General features: G+C 40.5%; 1 protein-coding gene across 1 annotated transcript in view; it reads left to right on the plus strand.

Moving 5' to 3' along the window:
- SH3BGRL (SH3 domain binding glutamate rich protein like) overlaps positions 1 to 21,453 on the plus strand; it is a 138,161-nt gene that overhangs the window by 56,783 nt on the left and 59,925 nt on the right. The gene's annotated exons all lie outside the window — the stretch shown is intronic.

Here is a 21,453-nt window from a genome sequence, read left to right on the forward strand (position 1 = left end):
TTGAGAAGAATGTATATTCAGTTGCATTTGGATGCAATATTTTGTATCTATCTGTGAAATCCATATGGTCTAGTATATCATTTAAAGCTCTTGTTTCGGGGGATCCCTGGGTGGCACAGTGGTTTAGCGCCTGCCTTTGGCCCAGGGTGCGATCCTGGAGACCCGGGATCGAATCCCATGTCGGGCTCCCGGTGCATGGAGCCTGCTTCTCCCTCTGCCTATGTCTCTGCCTCTCTCTCTCTCTCTCTGTGTGTGTGTGTGTGACTATCATAAATAAATAAAAATTAAAAAAAATAAATAAAGCTCTTGTTTCTTTGGAGATGTGGTTAGAATATCTGTCATTTGCAGAAACCGCCATGTTGTAGTCTCGCAGTATTAGTGTATTATTATCTAAGTATGTCTTAACTTTGGTTATTAATTGATTGATATACTTGGCAGCTCCCACATTAGAGACATAAATAATCATGATTGTTAGGTCCTCTTGTTGGTTAGATCCTTTAAATATGATATGGTGTCCTTCTTCATCTCTTACTATAGTCTTTGGGATAAAATTTAATGTTCCTGAGATGAGGATTGCTACCCCAGCTTTCTTCTGAGGATCATTTGAATTGTAAATGGTTCTCTACCCTTTCATTTTTAGACAGTAGGTGTCCTTATGTGTAAAATGAGTCTCTTGTAGACAGCAAATAGATGGGTCTTGCTTTTTTATCCAGCCTGAAACCCTGTGTCATTTTATGGGATCATTAAGCCCATTCACGCTCAGAGTTACTATTGAAAGCTATGAATTTAGTGTCATTGTAATACCTATTCAGGCTCTGTTTTTGTGGATTTTTTCCTTTGGGCTTCCTATTTCTTTTACAGAATCTTCCCTAATATTTCTTGCAGAGCTGGTTTGGTGGTCACATATTTTTCCAGTTTCTGCCTATTTTGGAAGACCTTTATCTCTCCTTCTAATGTTAATGTGAGCCTTGCTGGATAGAGTATGTTTTGCTGCATGTTCTTCTCATTTAGTACCCTGAGTATATCCTGCTAGCCCTTTCTTGCCTCGTAGATCTCTGTGTAGAGGTTTACTATTAATCTAATATTTCTCCACCATATAAGTTACAAATCTGTTGTCTCCCAGTGCTTTAAGGATTTTCTCTTTAATTTTGAAATTTGCAAGTTCCACTTTTAAATGTTGAGGTGTTGAACGGTTTTTGTTGATTTTGGAGGGACCTCTGTATATCCTGGATCTGAATACCTGTTTTCCTCCCAAAATTAGGGAAGTTCAAATCTATGATTTGCTCAAATATGCTTTTTCTGTCCCTCTGTCCCTCTCAGCTCTCTCTATAATCTCCAATTATATGTAGACTTTTCCTTCTGAGACTATCATTTATTTCCATAAACCTTTCCTCATGGTCTTTTAATTGTTTTTCTGTTTTTTCCTCAGCTACCTTCCTTGCCATCAACTTGTCTTCTATGTCACTCACTCTTTCTTCTACCTCATTAACTTTCATCGTTAGGATCTCCAGTTTGGATTGCATCTCATTTAATTGATTTTTAATTTCAGCCTGATTAGATCTAAATTTTGTAGTCATGAAGTCTCTTGAATCCCTTATGCTTTTTTTTCCAGAGCCACCAGTAGCTTTATAATTGTGCTTCTAATTGGGTTTCTGACTTTGAATTATAATCTAAATTCTGTAACTCTGTGACAGAGAGTACTGTTTCTGATTCTTTTGCATTGAGTTTTTCCTTCTAGTCATTTTGCTCAGTGCAGAGTGGCTGTATGAGTGGGTTGAGTCAAGAATATCAACCACAACCTAAGTAAATTTCACTGTAGATGATTTTGATGAGGCCAGAGACCAGAAATTGAAAACAAAGATCAGAACGAAATAAAACAAAAGCACCACTAAAGTGAAAAACAAAATTTAAAACAAAGTAGTAAAAAAATAAAATGCCAGGAATCCCAAAGAAGAAAAAAAAGAAAAGTGAAAAAAAAATAAGAGAAATAAGCAAAATTAAAGAGAAAAAAATAGAAAAAAAGGAGAAGAAAAGGGAGGGGGGCTGGAGACGTTCGTGGTGACAAAGTTGTAGTGGAGGGATAATGTTGTCTACCTGAGGGGTCCTAGAGTGTGATCCTCTTGGTTCTCAGTATATTAAGTTCTGTATGTAGAAGTTGCTCAGTCCCAAATTTATATAAACCAGAAATACTTGTATAGAGCCCCACAATTGACCACTAATACATAAATGAGATAAAAGAGGACAGCAGAATGGGAATGAAGAGTGAATATAATCTCACAGAATGAACCAGCACGGTATACCACTTGGTCCTGGGTGCATGCTGGTCATGTTTTAGAAGGTATTAACTTTTGCCATTGTAGAACAAAATGAGGCAGAGAAAACGAAAAACACAAAACAACAACAACAACAAAAAATATATCTTGTATATCTCCCAAAATTAAGTTGAGTGTTTTGAAGGGAATCTGGAGGTGGAAATATATCTAAGACATGTAACTGGAGAAATATGAATGTCAAAAAGGAAGAAACTCAAAAATGAAGAGGTGGTAAAATATTGTAGTTAAGACGGGAAAAGAGAAAATACTGGAAATTTTTAGTCTGATATAAACATGAGTTGTACTGGAAAAAGAAAAAAAAGAAGGAGGCGTACCTTCTAGTTCTGTATACTGTAAATCCCTTGATTTCCCCTGGAGCTTTCCAGCACTGCTGGGTCAAGAACCTGCTCTTCCCCCGTTCTTCCAGCCGGTCTTCTGGGGGAGGGCCTGCTGTGCTGATTCTCAGGTGTTTGTGCCTGGGTGGAGATGCCCCCACCGCTGGGTGCCGAGCTCAGGGGGAGCTGTTTACCCCATGAGGCCTCTGTTCCCTGGCAGCCCCACCACTCCAGGAACAAGGTGAAACAAGGAGGAAAAACAACAATGGCCACAGCCAGATTTCCAGCTCTGTAGTCAGCTCCCCACTAGTAACTAATACAGTCTCCCAGTCCACACTGGCTTAGATGCTTCTGGAGCCAGAGTGGGTGCACTGATCTGCACAGCTTGGGGCACTCAGTGGCAGGAGAGTCCTCGCTGTCCTGTGCCTTCCCTGCTTCTGTCTATCCCAGCAGGAGTGCAGGGTCGTGGGCTATGTCCGCTTGGGCACCCTGGGATCCAGGGTCCTGCGCTGCTGGAATCGCTCTCCCAGCTGGTGGCTCCCGAAGGCAGCAGGGCGCAGACACCTCAGTCTGGAGCCACCAGCCTAACTGACTGGCTTCTTCCAGATGCCCTGCTGGATGCATGCTCTAGTCCTTTACTGAGAATGGCTCACAGTTCGTGGTGCACCTTCCCTTGGGCACACGTCCTTTATTAGTGACTCTGGCAAAGTGGAGGCTTCGCTGACTCTCCTGCAATTCTGCCTGATTTCCCTGCTGAGCACTTTTCTGTCCAGGAAGAATCTGGTGCGGATTTTTTTAAAGCTATTGTTTCTCCAGGGCTGGGTTTTCCTGTCCCAGAGGCTTTGGCCGCAGGCCTTAGCCTGACTCCTTGGGGTGCCCCTCCCCCACTTGATTCTCTTTAATTTTATTTTTTTCCACCTTCCTACCTTGTTAGAATAGAAAACCCTTCTATCTGTAGCATTCTGGCTATTCTCTCTTTAAATCTCAGGTCAGATTCGTAGGTGTTCAGAATGGTTTGAAAGTTATCTAGGTAAGTTGATGGGGCCAGATGAGTTGGGGACCGTACTCCTCCACCATCTTGACTCGCCTCCTCTGTTTTTTTCACTTAAGCAACAAATTTTCCATGTGCTTGGGTAGTTCAGTCGGTTACGTATCCAACTCTTGATTTCAGCTCACATCATAATCTCAGGGTTGTGGGACTGAGCCCTGTATCAGACTCCATGCTGGACATGAAGCCTGCTTAAGATTCTCTCTCTCTCTCTCTCTCTCTCTGCCTCACCTACCCTGCATGCATGTGCTCTCCTATCCCTTCCTTCTCTTAAAAGAAAATTCAGGGCCAGATTCTGGTTCTTTATAAGAGCAGCTATATGCCCTTAAAAATTGCAGGATTTACACCTTAGTTTAATTTTTTCCCTCCCTTAATGGTGTTCAGAAACAGATGAAGCATTTTTTTAATTGTGCTAGTAGATTTATTAGAATTAGACATATATTGACTATATCCAAATGTATTCCTTACCTCTGCTCAATGGAGGAGCTAGAGACCTTCATTCTGTGTCCTTTTGCTCTGCCAAATGAACAGAAATTATGGGCATCTCCTTTCTAGACCAAATCATTACATGGGAATAAGTTATCAAATGCCAAGGAGGGTTTGGTGAAGCCTCTACACTTTGCTAGGTTAGACGGGAAAATTACTCTAATATACCAGATATTTTGTTTTTTGTGTGTTTTGTTTCTTTTTTAAGATCTTATTTATTTATTCATGAAAGACACAGAGAGAGATAGAGGTAGAGACGCAGGCAGAGGGAGAAGCAGGCTCCATGCAGGGTGCCCAATGTGGGACTCGATTCTGGGTCTCCAGGATCACGACCTGAGCCAGAGGCAGCGCTAAACCGCCGAGCCACCCGGCCTGCCCAATATACCAGATATTTTGATAGAAAATGTCAAAAAAATTGTAGGTATCCATTCAATAGGAAATTTAAACATAACAAAGAAATTCCATCTATGTCTGGATATGTAATAATTACAAGAAATATTCCAGTCTTAACTTTTGGTCAAATTGACTGCATAATAGTTTGTTTAAAAAAAAAAACACACAGAATTTCCAGTCTTTCACTAATCACATTTTCATGTAGATGAACCCCACAGTGCATATTGACCAGAAGTTGTGACAATAATTGTTCTTTGAACTATTCAGCCACTGTGTTTACTGAGGAAATGATTGTATTTAGTACAGCCTCAAAAAATATATTTGAAAACATATTATCTGGTAAAGAATAGGAAAAATACAATTTTAACTCATACCATATATCCCAGTCTAAACATCTGATATTTTAAAAAAAGCCTGCTAGGATAAAATGGATACTACATAATTATAGAAATTTCCTAAGACTTTCCTGAAGAACACAGCACTCTCCTAATAACCTAAGTTAGGCAATCTAATAAAATGTATGAACATAGCTTGCTTTTTAATGGATTTTATACCATAGCATTTTAAATCCATTTTTAACCTCAGTTCTAGACTTGAAAACAAATGCTGGGAAAATGTATTAGAAAAAAGTATATATTTAAATGGAAATAACTGTTTTTGAAGTCTTTAAAGAAAGTACATTTATATTTTAATCCAACAATTTTCCTTTTATTAATTGAATGCGATTGGGTTTTTCATTGGTTTGCCTGATTAGACCCTTTTTGATTTTTAGAATAAAAAATGAATCCTAATTATTTAATAAATTACTGGCATTATTTCCCTATACCTTACTTAATTATTTAACTTCTATTTCTATTTTGTCATTGTAAAAATCATGGACTCATGCAGCTAAAGTCAAGCTGGTTCCCAGAGGTGAGGTTCTACAGTGCCTCCTCTTGCAGTAGTACCTGAATTTATTACCAGTTTTCCTCCAAATCCACTGGAGAATGGGACGATTCTGCTTTTGTTTCTTGGCCAGGAATCACTTGATTCTGAAAGCCTTGCGGAAATACATGGCGAGAAACAGTCAACACATAATAAGGATGGCAGAAGGAATAGACAGTATAGGTGAAGGTAGTAAAGAGTACAAACTTCCACTTATAAGATAGATAAGTCATAGGGATGAAAAGTACAGCATAGAGATTATAGTCAATAATACTGTGATAACTTTGTGCAGTGATAGATGATAACTACACTTATCCTGGTGAGCATTTTTTCCCCCTGGGAACTTCTTTTTTCTTTTTATTCATTTATACTTATTTTTCTATTGGAGTTCAATTTGCCAACATACACCATATCACCCAGGGCTCATCCTCTCAAGTGCCTCCCTCACTGCCAATCACCCAATCACCCCAAACCCCTCCCAACTCCCTTTCTACAACCCCTTGTTCGTTTCCCAGAGTTAGGAGTCTCTCATGTTCTGTCTCTCTCTCTGATATTTCCCACTCATTTTCTCTCCTTTCCCCTATAATCTCTTTCATTATCTTTTATATTCACCAAATGAATGAGACCATATAATGTTTGTCTTTCTCCGATTGACTGGCTTCACTCAGCATAATACCCTCCAGGTCCATCCATGTCGAAGCAAATGGTGGGTATTTGTCATTTCTAATGGCTGAGTAATATTCCAATATATACATAGACTACATCTTCTTTATCCATTCATCTTTTGATGAACACTGAGGCTCCTTCCACAGTTTGGCTATTGTGGACATTACTGCTAGAAACATCGGGGTGCAGGTGTCCTGGCGTTTCATTGCATCTGTATCTTTGGGGTAAATCCCCAGCAGTGCAATTGCTGGCTCATAGAGCAGGTCTATTTTTAACTCTTTGAGGAACCTCCACAAGTTTTCCAGAGTGGCTGCACCAGTTCACATTCCCACCAACAGTGCAAGAGGGTTCCCCTTTCTCGACATCCTCTCCAACATTTGTTGCTTCCTGTCTTAAATTTCACCATTCTCACTGGTGTGATGTATCTCCTTGTGGTTTTGATTAGTATTTCCCTGATGGCAAGTGATGAGGAGCATTTTCTCAAGTGCTCGTTGGCCATGTCTATGTCTTCCTCTATGAAATTTCTGTTCATGTCTTTTGTCCATTTCATGATTGGATTGTTTGTTTCTTTGCTGTTCAGTTTAATAAGTTCTTTATAGATCTTGGATACTAGCCCTTTATCTGATATGTCATTTGCAAATATATTTTCCCATTGTGTAGGTCGTCTTTTAGTTTTGTTGAACGTTTCTTTTGCTGTGCAAAAGCTTCTTATCTTGATGAAGTCCCAAGAATTCATTTTTGCTTTTCTTTCTCTTGCCTTCATGGATATATCTTTCAAGAAATTGCTTTGGCCAAGTTCAAAAAGGGTGTTGCCTGTGTTCTCCTCTAGGATTTTGATGGATTTTTGTCTCACATGTAGATCTTTCATCCATTTTGAGTTTATCTTTGTGTATGGTGTAAGAGAATGGTCTAGTTTCATTTTTCTGCATGTCGCTGTCCAATTTTCCCCGCACCATTTATTGAAGAGACTGTCTTTTTTCCAAGGGATAGTATTTCCTGCTTTGTCAAATATTAGAAGACCATATTGTTGAGGGGCCATTCTGGATTCCCTATTCTGTTCCACTGACCTATGTGTCTGTTTCTGTGACAGTACCACACTGTCTTGATGCTAACAGCATTGTAGTACAGTCTGAAATCTGCCGTGTGAAACCCCCAGCTCTGATTTTTTTTCAATATTTTCCTGGCTACTCGGGGTCTTTTCTGATTCCACACGAATCTTAAGATTATTTGTTCCAATTCTCTGAAGAAAATCCATAGTATTTTGATAAGGATTGCATTAAATGTGTAAATTGCCCTGGGTAGCATTGACATTTTCACAATATTAATTCTTCCAATCCATGAGCATGGAATATTTTTCCATCTCTTTGTGTCTTCCTCAATTTCTTTCAGAAGTGTTCTGTATTTTTTAGGGTATAGATCCTTTACCTCTTTGGTAGGTTTATTCCTATATATCTTATGCTTTGGGTGCAATTGTGAATGGGACTGACTCCTTAATTTCTCTTTCTTCAGTCTCATTGTTAGTATATAGAAATGCCACTGATTTCTGGGCATGATTTTGTATCCTGCTGAATTGCTGTATGAGTTCTAGCAATCTTGGGGTGGGGATTTTGGGTTTTCCATGAACAGTATCATGTCATCGGCGAAGAGCGGGGGTTTGACTTCTTCTTTGCCAATTTGAATGCCTTTAATGTCTTTTTGTTGTCTGATTGCTGAGGCTAGGATTTCCAGTACTATGTTGAATAGCAGTGGTGAGAGTGGACATCCCTGTCTTGTTCCTGATCTTAGGGGAAAGGCTCCCAGTGTTTCTCCATTGAGAATGATATTTGCTGTGTGCTTTTGTAGATGGCTTTTAAGATGCTGCAGAATGTTCCCTCTATCCCTACACTCTGGAGAGTTTTGATCAGGAATGGATGCTGTATTTTGTCAGATGCTTTCCCTGCATCTATTGAGAGGATCATATGGTTCTTGTTTTTTCTCTTGTTGATATGATCTATCACATTGATTACTTTACAAGTGTTGAACCAGCCTTGCATTCCAGGGATAAATCCAAATTGGTCATGGTGAATAATCTTCTTAATGTACTGTTGGACCGTATTGGATAGTAACATGTTGCGAATTTTTGCCTCTGTGTTAATCAGGTATATTGGTCTATAATTCTCCTTTCTGGTGGGGTCTTTGTCTGGTTTTGGAATTAAGGGGACGCTGGCCTCATAAAATGAGTTTGGAAGTATTTTTATCTCCTTTTATCTTTCAGAGCAGCTTTACTAGAATAGGTATGGTTTCTCCTTTAAACGTTTGATAGAATTCCCCAGGGAAGCTATCTGGCCCTGGACTTTGTGTTTTGGGAGGTTTTTGATGACTGCTTCAATTTCCTCCCTGGTTATTGTCCTGTTCAGGTTTTCTATTTCTTCCTGTTCCAGTTTTGGTAATTTGTGGTTTTCCAGAAATGCATCCATTGCTTCTAGATTGCCTAATATATTGCCATATAACTGCTCATAATATGTTTTTACAGTCATTTGTATTCCCTTCGTATTGGTGGTGATCTCTTCTTTTTCATTCATGATTTTATTAATTTGATCTTCTTTTTTTTTTTTTTTTTTTTTTAGAGTCTGACTAATGGTTTATCTATCTTACTAATTCTTTCAAAGAACCAACTCCTGGTTTTGTTGATCTGTTCCACAGTTCTTCTGTTCTTTATTTCATTGAGTTCTGCTCAAATCATTATTAACTATCTTCTTCTGCTGGGTGTAGGTTTTGTTTGCTGTTCTTTCTTCTGTTTTTTTTAGGTGCAAGGTTAGCTGGTGTATTTGAGTTTTCTCCAGTTTTTGAGGGATGCTTGTATTGCGATGTATTTCCCTCTCAGGATTGCATTTGCTGTATCTCTAAGATTTTGAATGGTTGTATCTTCATTTTCATTAGTTTCCGTGAATCTTTTAAATTCTACTCTAATTTCCTGGTTGGTCCTTTCATCTTTTAGCAGGATGCTTTTTAATCTCCATGTGTTTGAATTTCTTCCAAACATCTTGTTGTGATTTAGTTCTAGTTTCAAAGCATTATGGTCTGAAAATATGCAGGGAACAATCCTAGTCTTTTGTTATGGGTTAAGACCTGATTTGTGACACAGTATGTGGTCTAATCTGAAGAAAGTTCCATGTTCACTTGAGAAGAATGTGTATTCAGTTGTATTTGGATGTAAAGTTCTGTAAATATCTGTGAAATCCATCTGGTCCAGTGTATCATTTAAAGGTCTTGTTTCTTTTGAGATGTTGTGGTTAGAATATCTGTCATTTACACACAGCACCATGTTGAAGTCTCCCAGGATTAGTGTGTTATTATCTAAGTATGTCTTAACTTTGGTTATTAATTTATTGATCTACTTGGCAGCTCCTACATTAGGGGCATAAATATTCATGATTGTTATGTCCTCTTGTTGGATAGATCCTTTAATATGATAGAGTATCCCTCTTCATCTCTTTCTACAGTCTCTGGGATAAACTTTAATTTATCTGACATGAGGATTGCTATTTCTGCTTTCTTTTGAGGACCATTTGAATGGTAAATGGATCTCCAGCCTTTTATTTTCAGGCTGTGGTGGTTCTAGGTCTAAATGAGTCTCTTGTAGACATCAAATAGATTGGTTTTGCTTTTTTATCCAGTCTGAAACCCTTCATCTTTGGATGGGATCATTAAGCCCATTCACACTCACAGTTTCTATTGACAGATATGAATTTAGTGTCATCATAGTACCTATTCAGTCCCTGTTTTTGCGTTTTTTCTTTGGACTTCCTCTTTTACAGGGTCCCCCTTAATATTTCTTTCAGAGCTGGTTTGTTGGTCGAGTAGTCTTTCAGTTTCTGCCTATCTTGGAAGCTCTTTATAACTCCTTCTATTCTTAATGAGAATCTTGTTGGATAGAGTATTCAGGCTGCATGGTTTTCTCCTTTAGGAACCTGAATATATCCTGCCAGCCCTTCCTGGCCTGCCAGGTCTCTGTAGAGAGGTCTGTTGTTAACCTGATAGTTCTCCTCATAAAGTTAAGGATCTCTTATCTCTTGCTACTTTAAGGATCTTCTCTTTATCTTTGGAATTTGCAAGTTTCACTATTAAATGTGTCCGTGTTGAAAGTGTTTTTTTGATTTTAAGGGGGTCTATCTCCTGGATCTGAATGCCTGGTTCCCTCCCTATGATCAGGGAAGTTAGGGAATTTCTCAGCTATGATTTGTTCAAATACACATTCTGGTCCTCTGTCCCTTTTGGCACCCACTGGAGCCCCAGTTAAATGTAGATTTTCCTTCTGAGTCTCTCATTTTTTCCCTTGAGCTTTCCTTATGATCTTTTAACTATTTTTCTCTTTTTTTTCCTCAGCTGCTTTCCTTGCCATCAACTTGTCATCTATGTCACTCACTCTTTCTTCTACCTTATTAACTCTCATCGTTAGGACCTCTAGTTTGGATTGCATCTCATGTAATTGATTTTTAATTTCAGCCTGATTAGCTCTAAATTCTGTAGTCATGAAGGCTTTGAATCTTTTATGCTTTTTTACAGAGCCACCAGTAGCTTTATAATTGTGCTTCTGAATTGGCTTTCTGAAATCCAATTGTAATCCAAATTCTGTAACTCTGTGGGAGAGGGTACTGTTCTGATTCTTTGTTTTGTGGTGAGTTCTTGTTTCTATTCATTTTGCTCAGTGCAGAATGGCTAAAATCTAGTTGTACTCGAAGTAGGAAGGAAAAAGAAAGAGAAAAAAAGAGGGAAAGAATCCAACAAAGAATAAAAACAAAAACAAAACAAAAATGAGAAATGAAAGAAAACAAAAACAAAAACAAAAAAACAAGGATGGGTATCCCCCGATTCTATATACTGTAAGTCCCTCAACTTCCCCTGGAGCTCTCCAACACTGCTTGGTCAAGGACTTGCTTTTCCCCTGTCCTTCCAGCTGGTCTTCTTTGGGAGGGGCCTGCTGTGCTGATTCTCAGGTGTGTTTCCTGGGGGAGCTACCCTGCCCCCTGCCAGGTGCACGGCTCAGTGGGAGTTGTTTACCACTTGAGGCCCCTGTACTACTAGGCCCTGCTCAGTCCTAGGCACAAGGTGACACCAGGAGGAACAATAGTGTTGGTGGCCAACTCTCCAGCCCTAGAGTCAGCTCCAGCAGTAATTACTGTAGTTTCCCAGTCCTCAGGGGCCGGGCCTGGATGCTCCGGGGTTTGGGGGCGCTGATCTGCACAGCTGGAGGGCACCCTGCATTAGGAGTGTCCTCGCTGTTCTGAGCCTCCCAGCTCCCATCTGTCCCAAAGGGAGTGCAGTATCCTGGGCTGTGTCCCCTGGCACCCTGGGCAATGGGGCCTGTGCCACTGGAATTGTGCTCCCGGGGCCATACAGCCCCCTCTGTGCAAGGCCGCTGCCTGACCTGCTGCCTAAGCTGCTCCCGAGGGCTGCCAGGTGCGTGCTCCATCCCTTTAGGGAGCTTGGCCCTGGGTGTGTGGTGTGCTCTCCCCTGGGGCGCACTTTTTCTTTCAGTGACCCTGGGAACCTGTGGGTTCCACTACCCCTCCTGAGATCCTGCCTTAGTTCCCTGGCATCGCCTTTCCATCCGGGAATATTGGTAAAGTTCCTGCTTCTCTGAGACTGGGCTTTCCTGCCCCAGAGGCACTCGCCACCAGGCCTTAGCCTGGTTCCTCATGAGCGCCCCTCCCCATTGGATGGCTTTTTATTTATAATGTTTTTCCTGTCCTCCTACCTTGATAGAAGCACGAACTCTTCTCACTGTAGCATTCTAGCTGTTCTCTCTTTAAATCTCAGGCCGAGTTCATAGGTTTTCAGGACTTGGATAACCTACTCTTCCGCCATCTCCTGTATATAAATGTTGAATCACAGGGCACCTGGGTGGCTCAGTCAGTTAAATGTCTGCCTTTAGGCATAGGTCATGATCCCAGGGTACTGGGATCTAGCCCTGTGTCAGGTTTCTAGCTCAATGGAGAGTGGACTTCTCCCTCTGTCCCTTCCCTTGCTTGTGTTCTCTCTCTATCTAAAATAAATAAGACCTTTAAAAAAAAGTCAAATCACTATATTTTACACCTGAAAATAATATAATACTATGTCAACCATTCTTCAATTTAAATAATAATTAAGGGATGCCTGGCGAGCTTAATAGTTGAGCGCCTGACCCTGGCTCGGTCATGATCTGTGGTCTCAGGATTGAGTCCCATATGGAGCTCCCTGCCTGGATCCTGCTTCTCCCTCTGCCTGTGTCTCTGCCTTGCTCTCTCTGTGTCTTTCATGAATAAATAAATAAATAAAATAATTCTTAAAAATTATTAAAGGTGGGGATCCCTGGGTGGCGCAGCGGTTTGGTGCCTGCCTTTGGCCCAGGGCGCATCCTGGAGACCCGGGATCAAGTCCCACATCGGGCTCCCGGTGCATGGAGCCTGCTTCTCCCTCTGCCTGTGTCTCTGCCTCTCTCTCTCTCTCTCTCTCTCTGTGACTATCATAAATAAATAAAAATTTTAAAAAAATTATTAAAGGCTACTTACCCTACGGTGTTGTACCTAAGAGATGAATCACTAAATAATACTCCAGAAACTTTTACACTGGATGTTTACTAACTAGAATTTATTTTTTTAATTTATTTTTTATTGGTGTTCAATTTCCCTACATATAGCATAACACCCAGTGCTCATCCCATCAAGTGCCCGCCTCAGTACCCATCACACAGTCACCCGCTCCCTCCCCCACCAACCTCCCCTTCCACCACCCCTACTTTGTTTCACAGAGTCTCTTATGTACTGTCTCCCTTTCTGATATTTCCCACTCATTTTTTCTCCTTTCCCCTTTATTCCCTTTCAATATTTTTTATATTCCCCAAATGAATGAGAACATATAATGTTTGTCCTTCTCTGATTGACTTATTTCACTCAGCATAATACCCTCCAGTTCCATCCACGTCGAAGCAAATGGCGGGTATTTGTAGTTTCTAATGCCTGAGTAATATTCCATTGTATACATAGACCACATCTTCTTTCTCCATTCATCTTTCGATGGACACCAAGGCTCCTTCCACAGGTTGGCTATTGTGGACATTGCGGCTAGAAACATCAGGGTGCAGGTGTCCCGGCATTTCATTGCATCTGTATCTTTGGCGTAAATCCCCAGCAGTGCAATTGATAGGTCGTAGGGCAAGTCTATTTTTTACTCTTTGAGGAACCTCCACACAGTTTTCCAAAGTGGCTGCACCAGTTCACATTCCCACCAACAGTGCAGGAGGGTTCCCCTTTCCCCACATCCTTTCCAACATTTGTGGTTTCCTGCATTGTTAATTTTCCCCATTGTCACTGGTGTGAGGTGGTGTCTCATTGTGGTTTTGATTTGTATTTCCCTGATGGCCAGTGATGAGGAGCATTTTCTCATGTGCTTGTTGGCCATGTCTATGTCTTCCTCTGTGAGATTTCTGTTCATATCTTTTGCCCATTTCGTGATTGGTTTGTTTGTTTCATTGCTGTTCAGTTTAATAAGTTCTTTATAGGCCTTGGATACTAGCCCTTTATCTGATAAGTCATTTGCAAATATCTTCTCCCATTCTGTAGGTTGTCTTTGAGTTTTGTTGACTGTATCCTTTGCTGTGCAAAAGCTTCTTATCTTGATGAAGTCCCAATAGTTCATTTTTGCTTTTGTTTCTCTTGCCTACATGGATGAATCTTATAAGAAGTTACTGTGGCCAAGTTCAAAAAGGGTGTTGCCTGTGTTCTCCTCTAGGATTTGCATGGAATCTTGTCTCATATTAAGATCTTTCATCCATTTTGAGTTTATCTTCCATTTTGAGTTTATCTTTGTGTATGGTGCAAGAGAGTGGTCTAGTTTCATTCTTCTGCATGTGGATGTCCAATTTTCCCAGCACCATTTATTGAAGAGACTGTCTTTCTTCCAGTGGATAGTCTTTCCTCCTTTATCGAATATTAGTTGGCCATAAAGTTGTGGGTCGACTTCTGGATTCTCAATTCTGTTCCATGGATCTAGGTGTATGTTTTTGTGCCAGTACCACACTGTCTTGATGACCACAGCTTTGTGGTACAACCTGAAATCTGGCATTGTGATGCCCCCAGCATGGGCATGGCCTATGGTTTTCTTTTTAATATACCCCTGGCTATTCAGGGTCTTTTCTGATTCCACACAAATCTTAAAATAATTTGTTCCAACTCTCTGAAGAAAGTCCATGGTATTTTGATAGGGATTGCATTAAACGTGTAAATTGCCCTGGGTAACGACATTTTCACAATATTAATTTTTCCAATACATGAGCATGGAATATTTTCCATCGCTTTGTGTCTTCCTCACTTTCTTTCAGACGTATTCTATAGTTTTTAGGGTATAGATCCTTTACCTCTTTGGTTAGCTTTATTCCTAGATATCTAATTGCTTTTGGTGCAAGTGGCAATGGGATTGACTCCTTTATTTGTCTTTCGTTCGTCTCATTGTTAGTGTATACAAAGGCCACTGAGTTCTGGGCATTGATTTTGTATCCTGCCACACTGCCAAATTGCTGTATGGGTTCTAGCAATCTTGGGGTGGAGTCTTTTGGGTTTTCTAAGTAGAGTATCATGTCATCGGTGAAGAGGGAGAGTTTGACTTCTTTGTCTGTTTGAATGCCTTTTATTTTTTTTGTTGTTGTTGTCTTATTGTTGAGGCTAGGACTTCTAGTACTATGTTGAATAGCAGTGTTGAGAGTGCATATCCCTGTCTTGTTCCTGATCTTAGGGGAAAGGCTCCCAGTGCTTCCCCATTGAGAATGATATTTTCTGTGGGCTTTTCGTAGATGGCTTTTAAGATGCTGCAGAATGTTCCCTCTATCCCTACACTCTGAAGAGTTTTGATCAGGAATGCATGCTGTATTTTGTCAAATGCTTTCTCTGCATCTATTGAGGAGATCATATGGTTCTTGTTTTTTCTCTTGCTGACATGATGAATCAGTGATTGTTTTACAAGTGTTGAAGGAGCCTTGCATCCCGGGGATAAATCCTACTTGGTCATGGTGAATAATCTTCTCAATGTATTGTTGGATCGTATTGCCTAGTATCTTGTTGAGAATTTTTGCGTCCATGTTCATCAGGTATATTGGTCTATAGTTCTCCTTTTTGGTGGGGTTTTTGTCTGGTTTTGGAATTACGGTGATGCTGGCTTCATAGAACGGGTTTGGAAGTATTCCATCTCTTTCTATCTTTCCAAACAGCTTTAGTAGAATGGTATGGTTTCTTCTTTGCACATTTGATAGAATTCCCCTGGGAAGCCATCTGGCCCTGGACTTTTGTGTCTTGGCAAGTTGTTGATGACTGCTTGAATTTCCTCCCTGGTTATTGACCTGTTCAGGTTTTCTATTTCTTCCTGATCCAGTTTTGGTAGTTTTTGGCTTTCTACGAATGCATCCATTTCTTCTAGATTGCCTAATTTATTGGCGAATAGCTGCTCATAATATGTTTTTAAAATCATTTGTATTTCCTTGTTTTTGTAGTGATCTCTCCTTTCTCGTTCATGATTGTATTAGTTTGAATCTTCTCTGTCTTCTTTTTAATAAGGCTGGCTAATAGTTTATCTATCTTATTAATTCTTTCAACCACCAACTCCTGTTTTTTTTTTTTTTTATCTGTTCCACAGTTCTTCTGGTCTCTATTTCATTGAGTTCTGCTCGAATCTTTATTAACTGTCTTCTTCTGCTGGGTGTAGGATCTATTTGTTGTTTTTCTCTAGCTGCTTTAGGTGTAAGATTAGCTTTTGTATTTGAGTTCTTTCGAGTTTTTGGATGGATACTTGTACTGCGATGTATTTCTCCCTCAGGACTGCTTTTGTGGTATACCAAAGATTTTGAATGGTTGTATCTTCATTCTCATTAGTTTCCATGAATCTTTTTAATTCTCCTTAATTTCCTGGTTGACCCTTTATCCTTTAGCAGGATGCTCCTTAACCTCCACGTGTTTGAAATCCTTCCAAATTTCTTCTTCTGATTTAGTTCTAATTTCAAAGCATTATGGCCTGCAAATATGCAGAGGACGATCCCAATCTTTTGGTATTGGTTAAGACCTGATTTGTGACTCAGTATGAGGTCTATTCTGGAGATAGTTCCATGTGCAACTGAAAAGAATATGTATTCAGTTGCGTTTGGATGTCAAGTTCTGTAGATATCTGTGAAATCCATCTGTCAAGTTGTCATTTGAAGCTCTTGTCTCTTTGGGGATGCTGTGCTTAGGATACCTATCAATTGTAGAAAGCACTACATTGAATTCACCAAGTATAAGTGTATTATTTTCTAAGTATGTCTTAACCTTGTTTATTAATTGATTGATATATTTGGCAGCTCCAACATTCGGGGCATATATATTGATGATTGTTAAGTCCTCATCTTGGATAGATCCTGTAAGTGTGAAAAAGCGTCACTCTTCATCTCTCACTTCAGTCTTCGGGATAAACTTTAGTTTATCTGATATAAGGACGGCTACTTCTGCTTTCTTTTGAGGACCATTTGAATGGTAAATGGTTCTCCAACCTTTTATTTTCAGGCTGGAGTTGTCCTGTCTAAAATCAGTCTCTTGTAGACTGTAAATAGATGGGTTCTGCTTCTTTATCCCGTCTGAAACCCTGTGCCTTTTTATGGGGTCATTAAGCCCATTCACGTTCAGAGTTACTATTTAAAGATATGAGTTTAGCGTCATCATGATACCTATTCCGTCCCTGTTTTTGTGGATTGTTCCATTGGACTTCCTCTTAAAGAGGAATTTTAAGAGTCCCTCTTAAAATTTCTTGCAGAGCTGGTTTGGTGTTCACAAATTCTTCCAGTTCCTGTCTATTTCTTGGAAGTTCTTTATCTTTCCTTCTATTCTGAATGAGAGCCTTCCTGGATAAAGTATTCTTGGCTACATGTTCTTCTCATTTAGGACCCTGAATATATCCTGCGAGCCCTTTCTGGCCTGCCAGGTCTCTGTGGAGAGGTCTGCTCTTAATCTAATATTTCTCCCCATAAAAGTTAGAGATTTCTTGTGTCTTGCTGCTTTAAGGCTCTCCTCTTTATCTTTGGAATTTGCAAGCTTCGCTTTTAAATGTCGAGGTGTTGAGCCGTTTTTATTGATTTTATGGGGAGATCTATTTCCTGGATCTGAATGCCTGTTTCCCTTCCCAGATTAGGAAAGTTTTCAGCTAGAATTTGTTCAAATACATATTCTGGACCTCTTTCCCTTTCAGCACCCTTGGGAACCCCAATTAAACGTAGATTTTTCCCTCTGAGGATATTCATTTCCCTTAATCTCTCCTCATGATCTTCGGTTTGTCTCTTTTTTCCTCACTTTCCCTCTTTGCCATCAACTTGTCTTCTATGTCACTCACTCGTTCTTCCACCTCGTTAACCCTCGTCGTTAGGACTTCTAGTTTTGATTGCATCTCATTTAATTGATTTTTAATTTCTGCCTGATTAGATCTAAATTCTGCAGTCATGAAGTCTCATGTGTCCTTATGCTTGTTTCTGGAGCCACCAGTAGCTGTATAATAGTGTTTCTGAATTGGCTTTCTCACATTGAACTGTAATTCAAATTTTGTACCTGTGGGAGGGAGGATTGTTTCTGATTCTTTCTTTTGTGGTGAGTTTTTCCTTCTAGTCATTTTGCTCAGTGCAGAGTGGCCAAAAACATGTTGTATTGGGAAAAGGAGAAAAAGAGCAAAGAGAAAGGACAAAAGAGAAAGAAAACAAACAAACAAAAGGAAGGTAAAGAAAAAAATAGAAGAGAAGAAAGAAAAAAAGGAGGGGGGAAGCAAACAAATCAGAAAACGAAAACCAAGGGGGAGTATCCTCATTCTCTATACTGTAAATCCCTTGACTTCCCCTGGAACTTTCCAGTGCTGCTTGGTCAATAGTTTGTTTTTCCCCTGTCCCTCTAGCTGGTCTTCTGGGGGAGGGGCCTCCTGTGCTGATTTTCAGGTGATACCACTTGGGAGAGCTGCTCGGCCCCCAGCCTGGTGCAGGGCTCAGTGAATGTTGTTTAACCTGTTTATCCTGTGAGGCCACTGTGAGCTCAGTGGGGGTTGTTTATCCTGTGAGGCCCCAGGAGGAACAACAACAGTAGCAGCTGCCGGCTCTCCAGACCTGGAGTCAGCTCCTGCAGCAACTAGGGAGCTCTCAGTCTGCAGGGGCCTGGATGCTGGGGGGCGGGGCACTGCTCTGCTCTGCTCGGGGCCGCCCCGTGGCTGGAGCGTGCTTGCTGTCCTGTGCCATCCTGGCTTCTCACTGTCCCAGGGTAGCGCCAGATCTTGGGCTCTGTCCCCGGGGTCCTGTGCTCCCGGTCCTGTGCTGTTGGAATCAAGATGCCCGGCCGCGCAGCCCCCTCCCGTGTGGAGCCTCTGCCCGAGCTGCCCCCGAGCTGCCCCTGAGCTGCTCCGGGGGCTGCACAGGTCCCTCCGCTGGGGAGCCTCCACCCGAACCACCTCCAAGCTGCTCCCGTTTCCATCCGTGCCAGTGCTGCACCCCTTTAGGGAGCTCGGCCGCGGGGGTATGGCGTGCTCTCCCCGGGGGCAGGTCCTCTGTTAGTGTCCCCGGGAGGTTGGGGGCATCCCCGCACCTCATGGGATCCTGCTCCAACTCCCTGGGAGCGCCTTTCCGTCTGGGAAGATTGGTGAAGCCCCTGCTTCTCCTGGGCAGGGCTTTCCTGGGGCTTTCCTGTCCTGGGGGCACTTGCCCAGGCCTTAGCCTAGCTCCTCAGCCCGGCTCCTCGCAGGGCCCCTCCCCCTTGGATGCCTTTTGTTTCTTTATTTCTTTTTTCTCCTGTCTTCCTACCTTGATAGAAGCGTGAACTCTTCTCACTGTGCATTCCAGCTGTTCTCTCTTTAAATCTCAAGCCGAATTTGTAGGTTTTCAGGATGATTTGTAGGTAATATAGGTAATTTCCCGGGGACAGGTGACTTGGGGACCCTACTCTTCAGCCATCTTGCCCTGCCTCCTCCTGTTTACTAACTAGAATTTAAACAAAAACTTAGAACTAGAAAAAAAAATTAAAAACTACTTGCTTTGAATCTCTGTTCCACTGTTTTCTAGCCATGTCTTATTGGACAACGTTTACTGCTCTAAGAAATGTTTTCTGACCTCATAAAATGTTATAATGTTAAAGGGCTTAGTGTTGTATTTAGCAGGTGACGTAAGTATTTAAGATATATAACTATTTTACTGAAGCGTGGAACATTGAATTTAGTTTCCTTAATTTTAAACTTTTATAAAACAGAAATAGTGTTTTTGTCCTTTATACTCCCTGGAAAGCTAGGTTGTAGAACAAGAATTACTCTATAGGATTAGAGGAAAGAGTGGATTTCCTTACCAAGATATAAACATGGACTGAGGAACATTGAAAAAAAAAGTTAATTAAAAGATCTTTTAATTAAGTATAGCAATGAATCAATTTTTCATCATTTTCATTGTTTTTATGCCAAAAAATGGAATTGCACACATTCTGGAAGGCTGGAAATATTGATTACTTATTCCCTGCTGCCCTACAAATCTAGTCACTGAAATGTTTGCGAGTCTCAAGCCTTAAAAAGTGGCAGGATTCTATGATGAAGATTCATTAACAAACATGTATGATGTAGATCTTTTGAACAACCCATAAATGTTTAAGGAAACTGTATGTTTATCAACCAACAAATAGATATTATGAAATGTTATTGCTTTGGTAATTTGTACACTTAATCAGTAACATTCAAATTTTATAAAGGCCATGATAGGCATGGATTTGATAACTGTTTGCTGTTAATTTTACTCATGATTCTTTGCTATAATCTGAGTGAGTCAGATGCTCATAGCATTTAGATATACTTCAAAAAATTATCTACTGTCCTAAAATTCATTCCCCTTTGTGCGTGTGAATCTTAACGAAGAAAATATAACTTATTTTCTCACCATGGAGACTAGCTGATAATTGACCCTGACTTTTCAGTATTTAACTATCCTAGAATTCTTCACAGGTTTTGGCTATATTTGTAATCATAGGGAAACACTTTTAAAAATCATAAAATAAAATTAGTTTTTTCATTTTTGTAGTTTTTATTCCCCATAGTGTATGCTTATTTCTAATGTTGATTAAAATCACAACAAAATACAAAAGCAATGCTGTTGCTCTCTCCTTTCTGCCGCCATCCTGGTTGTGTGTGGTTGATATTCCTCACCATGTCTTTTCATAAGACTTTCAGAATCAATCGATTCCTGGCCAAGAAACAGAAGCAGAATTGTCCCATTCCCCAGTGGATTCAGATGAAAACTGGTAATAAAATCAGGTACAACTGCAAGAGGAGGCACTGGAGAAGAACCAAGCTTGGTCTATGAGGAAGCATTGCACATCATAAGATAGCAAACATAATTGGCACACCTATTTAACCTACATGGAAATCACATATTCCTATTCCATCACTGTTGAAAACATCCTTCCTACCTGGCCAATAGACATGTCTTATCAAGGAAATTACTTTCTCTGTTACTATTCCTCTATACCAGTAGGTTAGTTCAGTAATAAACATGAGACCTTTCAGCAAGCTGCTGTTGTGTTCTGATTTGTGAAGTACTGAATTCCCCCTCCTGTCAGTTCTCACATAGCACTGTCTGATAAAACTTTCTGTAGTGATAGAAATGGCCCTTGACAACAAAGTATTTAAAGCCTCCCCTAGTGGCTAGGGGAGGAGGAGCAAGATGGCAGAAGGATAGGGGTCCTCAATTCACTGGCCCTACAACCTTACCTAGATAACTTTTAAACTATCCTGAACACCTATGAATTCAACCTGAGATTTAAAGAGAGAACAGCTGGGACGCCTGGGTGGCTCAGCAGTTGAGCATCTGCCTTTGATTCAGGGTGTATTCCAACGTCCTGGATTGAGTTCCACATTGGCCTCCCTGCATGGAGCCTGCTTCTCCCTCTACCTCTGTCTCTGCCTCTCTCTCTTTCTCTCTCTCTCTGTCTCTCATGAATAAATAAATAAAATCTTTAAAAAAATAAAGAGAGAACAGCTGGAATGCTACACAGAGAAAAGTTTTTGCCTCTACCAAGGTTGGAAGGCAAAAAGTAAAAATAAATAAATAAATAAAATAAAATAAAATAAGAAAATAAAATAAAATAAAATAAAAATAAAATAAAATAAAATAATAAAATAAATAAAATGGTGGAGGGGAACCATGAATAGTAGGGTTAAAGCAGAGTGGCAAAAGCCTCTGGGGCAGGAAAACCCAGCACTGGAGAAGTGGGAACTTTAAAATCCGTGCCAGAGTTCTCTCTGAAGGAAAAAT

Source organism: Canis lupus, chromosome X (genome assembly GCF_011100685.1).
Source record: "Canis lupus familiaris isolate Mischka breed German Shepherd chromosome X, alternate assembly UU_Cfam_GSD_1.0, whole genome shotgun sequence".
Taxonomy (NCBI): domain Eukaryota; kingdom Metazoa; phylum Chordata; class Mammalia; order Carnivora; family Canidae; genus Canis; species Canis lupus.